General features: G+C 46.7%; 1 protein-coding gene across 1 annotated transcript in view; it reads right to left on the bottom strand.

The window, feature by feature from the left end:
- Positions 1-12415, bottom strand: part of ACAD8 (acyl-CoA dehydrogenase family member 8) — a 675944-nt gene that overhangs the window by 237989 nt on the left and 425540 nt on the right. The gene's annotated exons all lie outside the window — the stretch shown is intronic.

The raw sequence follows: 12415 nt of genomic DNA, 5'->3' as shown, positions 1-12415 counted from the left end.
GGCCAGAAAGAGGCAGAGCTGGGCATGGGGCACCTGGCTGTGCTCTCCAGGCTGTCCCTTGTGCAGGCTGGGTAGCCCACACACCCACCAGCAGCTCAAAAGAGAGTTGTGTTCTCTTTTTGCCAAGTTCGAATGTGTGCAGAAGAATATGCCCAGCTCTGCAAACATGAAGCAGATATTCCAGCAAGAGGGCGGTCGGGCTTGTGTGGGTTTGAGGGCGGGGACTGGCTGCCCTGAGCTCCTGTTGCTGGCACGCCTCCTTCCCCCAGGAGGCAGGATGGTCACAGCCGTGCCATGTTGGCAATGAGGGTCCACTGGACTCCCTCTTGGGAGCAGCCATCGTGTAGCTAGAGGTTGGAAAGTAGAGGGGTTAAAGGCTGCCTTCTTTTGTCTCGCCAAAGGGAAATCCCTGTAAAGCAATAAAATTGTGATGAGCTTTGAAGAGGGCTTCTACCCACTACGAAGCCAGTCCTGAATTTTGATGCGATGTCACTTAGCACAGTTCCTTCCCACCAACTGTTTGCTTGACACCATGGAGCTAAATGGCAGAGCTGCCGAAATAACAGTTGAGAGAGAGAAGTAAGAGGCATTAGCAAGGGAAAAAGATTTTTTAAGCGAGGAAGGGAATGAGACAGCAACCAATGAAACAGACAGAAGCAAGATGTCTGTTTCAGGTGGCCAGAGGCAGACATGTCTTTCGTGTGACAGAGGAGTCTAGGATGCCAGCCATGCACTTGACAGAGGGCAATGATCATGACCGTCTGCGTTCGAGACTTCTCAGAAACATCCACTTCTTCCATCACGTTACCTTCTTATGAGAAGGGGCAGACATTAGCATCATTTTATATGTGAGAAATAGCAGAAAGTTTTCGTACGTGAGCGCAAATACACATCTGGTACCTAACCACAATGCTTTCTGGCTTGGCTGTGCTGCTCTACCAGTGCCGCTGTATTTGAGAGAAGAAGATGCAGTGGGTTTTCTGGACATTGGAGGGCAATGCCGACAGGTAGTTGGCACAAATATTTGAAACGGGAACGGCTGTGACAAGATCCTGCCACGCTGCAGTGCCACTCAACATCCATCACTGTGAGGGAGCAGGCGGGTCCACCGCCCTGTCACCTGCCTTGTGTGTAAGAAGGATACAGAAGATCTGGACATGAGGACAGCAATAGGGTTGGCACCTCCCTGTTCACCTTGTGATTGGTCTAGGTGCATGAATAAATATGCAGGGATAGCTATGTATTTCTATGACATAATCTCCTTTCTTCTTTGGACAGGAGAGGTCTCCTCCAACAGTGGAGCTTTCTGAGAGTCTTGGTTCTCCTGCTATATTTTCTTCTCTCTCTCTCCCCTACAGCCCCACTCTCTCCATGCTCATCAAGTGAAAAGGTTTCCATTTAATTCAAGCAAGGGATTTTCTGTGAGCCTGCATCCTGCCAGGGACATCATCTATTCTTTTCTGTGGCATCAGAGGAGTCCAAGACTCTACCACAAGTAATTGAGAAAGTTGACCTGCCAGTGACTAGTGATGTAACTTTACAAATCCTGGGATTCACCATTTGGAATGACATTCTTCTCAAACTGGACAAGACCTCCAGTATCATACAATGTCAGAGCTTGAAAGCTAAGGACGTTCACTTCAGCTCCTTATTAAATAGAAGAGGAAACCGAGGTCCAGGAGTGCTGAGTGGCTTGCTACTTAGAGTCACTCCTTCCTCGATGCTCTTCCCATTACTCCAACTCATCTTTAGCTCACCCCACGCCACTGCTGGTATACTTGTGTTTGAGCTGTCTCTCTTCTTCCTAAACATCTTATCAGGGAAAGTGCTTTTAAGCCTGTATGGAGGAGATGACTAGCGTCTCTCAAGCCTTTAAGACAGAACATGACACCCCAACATCAACAAAGTTTTCTTTCCATCTAAATTTGCTGCTGTACTTCCTCAACTTTTTCAGTGAAGAGAGACAAAAGGGATCTCCATGCTTACTTATTTTTCCATATGTGTCAAATGGGCAAATTTGCCCTCCCTGTGGTCCCGTTTCCCTCCTCTGGTGTAGCATTCTCTTGTTGAAGTTAAAGAATCACAACTTCCAAGCTCATAAGCCATGTGCTTAGAGTCCTAAAGTCAAATAGAGGTTAGTCCATTGGAGAACTGACACTTTGCTTAATGACCAAAAAAGTAATATCTTTAAGAGCCTTCCTTTTCATTTCATGCCAAAGTTATTGGGCTAGATCCAGCCTAGGTTTCTGGCACCAGGCATGCCAGAGAGCAAAACTGGGACAGAGAGCAAGACAGGGACCCTCTTGAGGGGGGCTGTAGGACAAAGGTACAGTGAGCAGATTTCAGGGGAGCTCCCCAGTTTTCTACCATTTTCTCGGTACATGCCCATAAGCATCTTGAAAAGCATTTGTGAAACTGCCAAGAAGCCAGGCTAAAAATACCCACAGAACAGTCTGGATCAAGGAGAAATGCAGAGCTGGGCATGAGGGCTCCATGGAAGGTGTGAGACTCAGTGCAGGAGCCAGACTGCAGCGCCCACCTCAGGCTCCTGCTCCAGGCAATGAAGCCATAATGGACTGGACATTGTTGGGGAGGAATGGATGCATCTGGGTTTAGACCTTTGTTTTATTTTTGAATTGGTCCAGTCCAACAATGCAGCAAGGGTGTCTAATGACACACTAAGGACACCTACCGTGTGCTCTTATAGTTCCAAGTCCAAGAACTCACCTGCTTCTTGGGAAAATAGCATTCTTTATGAATTTTTTTTCATACATCTAAGGAGAAAGTCATGTTTGAAAGATGAACCAGGCCGGACGCGGTGGCTCATGCCTGTAATCCCGCCAACGTGGGAGGATCACCTGAGGTTGGGAGTTCGAGACCAGCCTGACCAACATGGAGAAACCCCATCTCTACTAAAAATACAAAATTAGCCGGTCATGGTGGCTTATTGCATTATTAAAGATTAGCCATTAAGAATGAATACTTCTTCCTTAAATATTCCACACCCTTTTCTTTTTAACTTTATTTTAAAAAGTATTAATTTGATTGACAAAAATTGCATGTGTTTTTGATGTACAACATGATGGGGTTTTTTGTTCTGTTTTGTTTTTGAGATAGAGTCTTACTTTGTCGCCCAGGCTGGAGTGAAGCGGTGCAATCACGGCTCACTGCGACCTCTGCCTCCTGAGTAGCTGGGACGATAGGTATGCGCCACCATGCCTGGCTAATTTTTGTGCTTTTTTAGTAGAGATGGGGTTTTGCTATGTTCAAGTGATTCACCTGCCTCGGCCTCCCAAAGTGCTGGAATTACAGGCGTGAGCCATCACATCCGGCCTGTGATATTTTGATACATTATGGAATGGCTAAACAGAGCTAATTAACATACACATTACCTCATGTATTTATCATTGTGTGTTGTGAACACTTAAAATCTCTTAGCAACCCCCAAGGCTGCAGTGCATGGTTATTAACTGCAGTCCCCGTGTTGTGAGGCAGGCCCTGCGCTTGTTCCTCCTGCCTCACTGAGGTCTTGGACCCCTCGGCCAGCACCTCTCCAGTGTCCCCATGTGAGGTGTTCGGGGCTTTGCAGGGGCTCCCAGTGCCCTTTATAATGGCTGTAACCTGGCTCTATCCGCTTATGGTTCTCTGTGTATCCCATTTTTAGGCTCCTCCTTCTAACACTTAATCTAATCATGTGCCCCTGACAAATATTATCAATAGTCTGCTTTTTCCAGTGTTTTGTTCTTAGTTATCAGGAACATTTGACATCAGAACGCTCCTGCCTCTCTCCCAGGGCTGCCAGCAGCAGTTCCATCATGCTTAGGCTCTCGCTCTTAGGCAGGGTATACACTTCCTGGGGTGTTTCCAAACTTCTTTTTGAGACAGCACCTTGCTCTGTCACCCAGGCTGGAGTGCAGTGGAGCAATCATGGCTCACCACAGCCTTGAACTCCTGGGATCAAGCGATCCTCCCACCTCAGCTTCCCAAGTAGTTGGGACTATAGACGTGTGAAATCATGCCTGGCTAGTTTTTGTATTTTTTTGTAGAGACAGGATCTCACTATGTTGCCCAGGTTGCTCTCAAACTCCTAGGCTCAAGTGATCCTCCTGCCTTGGCCTCCCAAAGTGCAGGGATTACAGGCATGAGCCATAGCACCTGGCCTCGTTCATGTTTTTAAATAAAAATTATTGTTTGAGACAAAGACCTGTCTTTGAGGAATCAAGTCTAAAGACGGACAGCATGATATGGGCAACCATCCACAGGACACAGAAAACAAAGTTAAGAAAAGAAAAATGAGACATTCAGTACTTATATAATGCATAGATCAAGGTAAGTGTGTTTGTCACCCTGGTGTAATTTGGTTAATCTGTCCCTGGTTGTCCCCTCAGGAAACTCTTCTTCCCCTGAACCCTCAATTATTTTCCTAAGTCTGTTTCTTTTAGAGGACGGAAGTGCAGGCCTGTGTAACCTTCCAATGGCAGAACCGTGCGGCTGGAAAGACGGATGACTTCTGAAAGACGGATGGAGCCGGATGTCATGAGGTGACTTCAGAGAACTGAGTGCTATTGATAAACTTTTGGGCAGTTTGTCAAAAATGTGACAAACCTGTTCTCCTTTTGTTTGGCTTGGGTCCATTCGTATAGTTTTCATTTTGAGGGCTCTATGGAAATAGCCTCTGTGGAGAGTGAATGTAGTTATTATAAAAAAGCCGAAACACAAGTTTACTTGGGGGTGCATACGCTTTGCTTTATCCAGAAACTCTGGGCTGCCTCACCTTCTCTGAGTGGAGAGATGGTAAATTCATTGGCGGCTGGAATCCAAGGAAGGGGAAGCAGAAATACTCTTCCCGCAGCCGGGACTGCCCTGTGGCCCCAGCACCCCATTCCTGTGAGGACTGGGGGCAGAGAGCCCTTGCTCCAGGGGCCTGGGTTCAACCACCACCTCGTCTTTGCAGAGCAGAGCTGCCTCCTCGTGTGAAGGAGCCGTCAGCTGGGCTGGGCAGTTCCTAAAGCCCCCGTGGGAGAGCGGCATTCAATCCGATCTCCAGCGCCTCATTGCTGGTGGGTTCTAAATCCCTGAGAGAGGGAAATCACGGTTTCTAGATCCACATTCCTTCGACTCTCTTTCCTAGGGTTGCTGGTCAGACCTGGTGCAGATCCCCCTGCACCACTGGGCTCCACCCAACTCTGGCCTTGATGTTTTCTATAAATTCAGAAAAGGGCCTGTGCCTCGACTTCCTGCAGTGGCGCCCCAACCTCATCTCACACTCAACTACGCTACCCTCGTACCTCAGCCATGTCAGGAATCACAGACCCTCGCTGGACATTTACCAGAGCAAGACTGTCCACAGCAGTGCTCCCCTGGGCTGCTGGTGTGGGTAGTATCTGGAGGAGACCCCTTTCGGAGGCAGTGAAGACCCCCACTTGTTTGTTTTTGCTTGTTTGTGCACAGTAGGTATTTAATAAATATCCGTTGCATGAATGAATGAGCAAACGGGCTCTCCCCACAGTAACAGAAGTGCCTCGGCGAAGATTGTACGCCTCCCTGAACTTGGCCAGAGAAGATGAATGGTTTAATTGAGGTGTTTATTTCAGCCACTGAGATATGCTTCTTTGGTGATCTCTGAGATTTATGTTCTTTTTCTTCTGAAAACTAAAAATAAACAAAAAATCCAAATACCCATGAAACGCGGACACTATACTAAGTGATCCCATCAACACTTTCTCATTGAATTTCTTCAGTCCCTTTGTCAAGGAGGCCTCATTTTCCTCCTCTTTACAGATAAGGAAACACCTCTCAGAGAACAGGCAGTGTATCCCACGCCCCTCAAATAGGAGGCAGAAGCAGGATTTGGACTCAGGCAATTCGAGGTTCTTCCCACTGTACGTGCCTGGCCCATCCTTTCCAGAGGCAGCCATACGGCTGAGATTCCGGGAAGGAGGCTATCTCCATAGGAAGCATGTGGGGCACCTAGGAACGATCTTAGGAGGGACAGGACCAGAGCCCAACACCATGGGGTTGAATATCATGCCAGGCAGAAACGATACTAAAAGCTAACATTCATTGAGCTGTTCACCATGCACCACACTCCTTCCGACAGAGCCCGTGGAGGCAGTACTAGATAATGACCCTCAGCTTACCAACGAGGAGTCCGAGACACAGGAACTTTAAGTAGCTTCCACAGGGTAAGTGGCAGAGTCAGAATTTGAACCCAGACAGAACTCAACCATGATGAAAGGCTGCTTATAATGTCGGAGGAATGGCTTCCAGAATTCACACACAATCTTAGTGTTCATGGTAAACTGAACACTAAAAGATGGGGCAAATTCTATGCCCCCATCCCTGAATCTGGGCATGTATGTGACTACTTTAACCAATGAATTATGGCTTCATTTATGAATTATGACTTCCAAAGCTAGGTCACAAAAACAATGCAGCTTCTACCTTGCCCGCTGGGATACTCACTTTCAGAGGCTTGGGATCACCTGTTGTGAGGAAGCTCAGACCAAAGGCAGAGCCAGTAGCTCCAAGTGAGCTTTCAGCCAAAAGCCAGCAGCAACCACCAAGCACCTGAGCCAGCCTCTTGGAGACCCAGCTGGGCTGAGTCTTCACTGACTGCAGCTTCAGTCAACATCTGAACGCATCCTCGTGAGAGACCCTCAGTAAGAACTGCTCTGCTGAACCTGCCTTTCTTGTGGCTGTAAGTACAAGAAAATTGTTGTTTTGAACCACTAGATTGTAGGATAATATGAATGCTATGTAGCGATACATAACCAGAACAGCAGCTCACAGCCTCTGGGTCCGGTCTTCCTTCCTATAGTGCCTCACTATTTGAGTCCTAAGTTAAACAACAATACCACCATCACCACCACCACCACCATCACCAACACCACCACCACCAACTATTGCTACTACTAGGAGAACAAATTTTGGGTATCTAGCGTGTGCCAAACACGTTCCCATGTTCATTGATTTAATCCTCATAAGAACCATCTACAATAGGTATCATCGCACTTTAAAGATAGAATCACTGAATCTTAAAGAAGGAAAATAACTTTCTTGATGTACTTCCAGATTCATAGTACTTTCTGCCATCTCGAAGTTTAGGCTGAACTGATCGAGGTAACTAAGGGAAAGCAAGAAGCACAACTGCTACCACTCTGACTATCCACACCTACATTTTTTTTTTTTTTTTTGAGACAGAGTCTTGCTCTGCTCTTCAGGCTGGAGTGCAGTGGCATGAATATGGCTCCCTGCAGACTTGAAATCCCGGGCTCAAGCAATCCTCCCATCTCAGACGCCTAAGAAGCTGAGACCACTGGTGCACACTACCATGCCTGGCTACTTAATTTTTTTTGTAGAGATAGGGTCTCACTATGTCGCCCAGGCTGGCCACAATCTCCTGGGCCTCAAGTGATCCTCTTGTCTTGGCCTCCCAAAGTGTAGGATTACAAGTGTGAGCCACTGCACCCAGTCAGTTACTGTTTTTATTGCTGAACATATGCTCAAACAAAAAAAATGCACAATAAAAATGTACAGGTCAATGAATTATCATAGAGCAAATTCCTGTATATCTACCACCCAAGGTCAAGAAAACAACATCGCCAATACCCTAGTAGCTTCTCTCTCCACAACTGGCCCCAATCACCACCCCTCCCATTGCCCTGAAGGTGAACACGATCATTTCTCTTATGAAAACCAACATAGTTTTACTACCTAAACTTTCATTACTAAAAACTAGTAGTCTTGCCCTTTGTAAATTGTATATAAATGGATCACATGGTATGTATTCCTTGTGTTTACTTTCTTTTATTAGAGATTATGTTTAAAGGTTATGTTCTGAGATTTAGCCATGTTGTTCTGTAGAACTGTAGTTCATTAATTTTTATTGGTTATTCTACTATATGAATATACCACAATTTATTTGTTTCATTGGTGGTGGACATTTGGCTTGTTTTCAATCCTTTTCATTATACAAATCATGCTGCTGCTGTGAAATTCTAACATGTGTCCTTTGGGGGACAGGTGCATGCATTCTGTAGGGTATGTGTCTAGCAGTAAGGTTGTTAAGTCATGGGGGGTGCATTTGTTCAACTGTAATGGGTATTGACAGTCTTCTGTAGCGATTACACCATTTCCAGCTGCGACCGGGAACACAAGAGAGAGCCTGTTGCTCTGCAGCATTGGAACATGTTGTATTATCGGTCCTTTTTTTTTTTTTTTTTTTTTTTTGAGACAGAGTCTCACTCTGTCGCCCAGGCTGGAGTGCAGTGGCACCATCTCATCTCATTGCAACCTCCGCCTCCCAGGTTCGATTACAGATGCCCGCCACCACACCCAGCTAATTTTTGCATTTTTAGTAGAGACAGGGTTTCACCGTGGTGGTCAGGCTGGTCTCGAACTCCTGACCTCAAGTGATCCGCCTGCCTCAGCCTCCCAAAGTGCTGGGATGACAGGCATGAGACACTGCCCCCATCTGTATTATCAGTTCTTTTAATTTTAGCTACTCTGATGGGTGTGTAGTGGTAACTCATTATAGTTTTAAGTTGCATTTTCTTGACCACTGAGAAATTCTCTTGTACTGAATGGCCATTTGGATATTCTCTGCTGTAAACTGCTTTTACAGGTTTTCTGTCAATTTTTCTTCTGGGGTATTTGCCTTTTTCTAAATACTCTAAGAAATGTATAATATTATTTACATATACATTCTCTAACATTTGTTTTATTAGAGTATATGTGTATACATAAGTTTGTGTATGTATGTGTACGTCTGTGTGTGTGTGTGTGTGTGTGTGTGTGTGTGTGTGTGTGTGTACTAAAGTTCTTTGTCAGGTAAAGATGCCTTGGCGTGGCCATGTGGATAGGGATTAGGGACTCAGATCTTCCTTTCCAATTAAAGGGGAAAATGTACAGATGCCTCTCTTTCTGAGCATGCGCTGGAAAAAGCAAAGAATGCATATTTGGGACAAGAAGGCTCTAAAACAGGGAACAATATGAACTCAGATTTGAAACAATTTATGCAAAACAACTAGACTAGAGCTAGGCACACTCTTGCAGCTCCTAGGAAGAGTAAGATGGTTCTGAGCCTGCGTTTGGATCTGTCTTGGATGTGGAGGCCACTGTAGAAGGGAAAGGACTTGGAGGTCGCGGGCTCTGCTGTGCCTTCTTTCTAGCTGTAGGGTAGTGATCAGAGGCAGGGAGGTTGGGAAGGGGTTGGGTGGCTTCTCCAGGCAGCTCAGAAGCTCCCGACTGCTGTGGAAGGTGAACTGTCTTTCTGCTGAGCCAAGGGCTCAGGAAATGCTGTTATCTCTGCCCTCAGTATTTGCATCTCAACTCACCCTTGGCAGCTCTGCTGTTTGCATAATGTGCCTTGGGACAGATCTGCTTCCTCCTTGCAGAGGTCCTGACACCTACCTTGAGTCCTGCAGCGTGTGGAGGCCGGTGGAGTGGTTCTCCTTCACTCTGCAGGTTTCTCTTGTCAGATGACGTCATTCTCACAGGCTACAAAGTCCCAGCTGCCTTCCAGCTCAGGGCCAGCATGTCTCTGTCCTGTGTTCTCCCTAGATGGCTCCAGCCGGGTGGTTCTGAGCAGATCGGCCCTAATTTTATTATTCACCAGGTTAAACAGTGTCAGCAGAACCCGCCAACCTCTAAGATCAGGCTCACTTCCCAGAGTGCTGCAGGCCCAGGAGTCACATCAGCCCTGTCTGTCAGCGCAGCCTTAAAGCAGAGCAGCTCACCGATGGGCAGATTTCTGATGCCTTCCTCACCTTCCTTCCACTTTGTGTCTTCAGGGCCTAACAGAACAGGGAGAGCGGAGGTGGGCTTCAGCTTCATCACTAGTCAGCCTCTCAAAGGGCAGCAGGGACAGATAATCTCTGCTCAAGGGGCTAAATGGAGCTGCATTTACTTGGGGGCAGAGGCTGTGGGTACTCAGCACTAGCAAATACCCAGGAGGCACTCCCCCAAGGACATGCCTCAGGCAATGCAATGGAGCCTTAGGAAGCCACAGTTATCTGCCTGGTGCAAACCGGGAGCCTTGCAATGGTGCCTTATAGAATAACACTTGTCAACGTAACTGAGGCTCATTCTCTGTTATTAGTATTATTGATTTAATTTTTGTTTTAGGAGACAGCGTCTTGCTCTGTCGCCCAGGCTGGAGTGCAGTGCTACGATCATAGCTCACTGGAAGCAGGAATCCCTGAGCTCAAGTGATCCTCTCACCTCAGCCTCCCAGAGTAGCTGGGACCACAGACATGTGCCACCAAGCATGGCTAATTTTTATATGTTTTGTAGAGACAGCGTTTTGCTATGTTGACCAGGTTGTTCTCCAACTCCTGAGCACCAGCGCTCTGCCTGCCTCAGCTTCCCAAAGTGCTAGGATTATAGGCATGAGCCACCACGCTTGGCCTTTCTGTCCAAATATGTGTGGTGGCTAACCCCCTGTATGGCCCCTGACCATTTTCGCCTCCTGGCGTCCCCATTCTTTGTAACCCCCTCCCATACTGAGTGGACTTGGCCTGTGTGACCAATAGGAAATTGCAGAAGTAACAAAATGTGAATTCCAAAGACTGGTTCATAAAAGCCACTGCAGCTCATGCTGGCTTTCTCCTGGATCACTCTCTCTAGGGGAAGCCAGCTACCATGTCACGAGGCCACTCTAACATCCCCATGAGAGAGCACCACCAGGGGAGGAATGAGGCCTCCTGCCAGCAGCCAGAGCTGCCCTTCCAGGTGTGTGCGTGGCCACCTTGGACGCAGATCCTCCAGCCCCGATCAAACCTTCAGATGACTTCCGTCTCACCTACAGCCTCGAGAGGCTCCCTGAGCCAGAACCATCCAGCTGAGCTTATTCCTCCTCGAGTCTAGAAACTGTGTGAAATAATACATGTATATTGTTTTAAGCTGCCAAGTTTTGGAGTGATTTGTTAAATAGCAATAGATAACTAACACGACGTGCTCTTCTGTTTCTCTAGGAGGTAGACTTCTTTCATTATGTTCTCTCCAATACCGTATTTTAATGTAGCCAAACCTGCTGATAAAGGAGAGTTCCCTCATCCTATCAACAGCAAATAAATGGACCAGGAACAGCGGCTCCCACCTGTAATCCCAGCACTTTGGGAGGCCAAGGTGGGCTGATCACTTGAGGTCAGGAGTTTGAGACCAGCCTGGCCACATGGTGAAACCCTGTCTCTATTAAAAACACAAAAATTAGATGGGTGTGGTGGCACATGCCTGTAATCCCAGCTACTCAGGAGGCTGAGGCTGGAGAATCACTTGAACCCAGGAGACAGAGGTTGCAGTGAGCTGAGATCATGCCACAACACTCCAGCCTGGGTGACACGGCGAGACCCTGTCTTAAACAAAACAAAACAAAACAAAAACGAAGAAATGTTCCTCTTGTTTACTCTGTGCTTAGCATAGTACTTGGTACATAGTAGGTCTCAGTATTAAAAAATATGGCACAATTGCCAGTGGAATCAACTGATTGAATTAAGCAGATTAAAAAATTTCAGGGTCTATGTCAAGTAGGGGGGAAAAGTATTACAGACAAACTTAAAACAAGCAGAATTCATTTATAGGCCTGCACACTGGCTCATGCCTGTAGTTCCAACACTTTAGGAGACCAAGGCAGAAGGATTGCTTGAGCTCAGGAGTTTGAGACCAACCCAGGCAATATAGCAAGACTCCATCTCTACAAAAAATAAAAAAATAATTAGCTAGGCATCATGTCTCATGCCTGTAATCCTGGCTATGTGGGAGGTCTGAGCACAGAATTTGAGGTTACAGTGAGCTATGGTTGCATCACTGCACCCCAGCCATACAACAAGAAACTAATTTCTGTATCTTTCTGTGATTTAAGAGGCCAGGAGGAGTCAGATAGTAAAGTTCACCCTTTATTGCCAGAATCGTATTAAAAATAAATTTGTATTCACTAAATACATGCTAGTTGATGATGGCAGGACATGTTCAGAAGTACATTTGGCATCAGGGAACGGCCAATTAGAAATCAAAAAGTGCCATAAATGGTTTCAATTAAGTGGCTAGTCCCATGTATGACTGGGCCTGAATGCAGACCTTCAAAGTTTATTGCAGTGGGCCTGAAAATGGTATTGATGAGGTTAGCCTTGCAGGCGTCCCAGTCATGATATTTGGTTCTCAGCATGATTTGTCTGGTTGTGTTCTTTGGCTTCCATCACAAAGGGGAAGAAATTATAAGAAACAGGGAGTAGGCCAAGTGCGATGGCTCATGCCTGTAACCCCAGCACTTTGGGAGGCTGAGGTGGGCGGATCACCTGAGGTCAGCAGTTTGAGACCAGCCTGGCCAACATGGTGAAACCCTGTCTCCCTCCTTCTTTTTTTTTTTTTTTGAGATGGAGTCTTCACTCTGTCGCCCAGGTTGGAGTGCAGTGGC

Source organism: Macaca thibetana, chromosome 14 (assembly GCF_024542745.1).
Source record: "Macaca thibetana thibetana isolate TM-01 chromosome 14, ASM2454274v1, whole genome shotgun sequence".
Classification (NCBI taxonomy): domain Eukaryota; kingdom Metazoa; phylum Chordata; class Mammalia; order Primates; family Cercopithecidae; genus Macaca; species Macaca thibetana.
The sequence above is the reverse complement of the archived record's forward strand: the minus strand, read 5'-3'. Positions and strand labels throughout refer to the sequence as shown.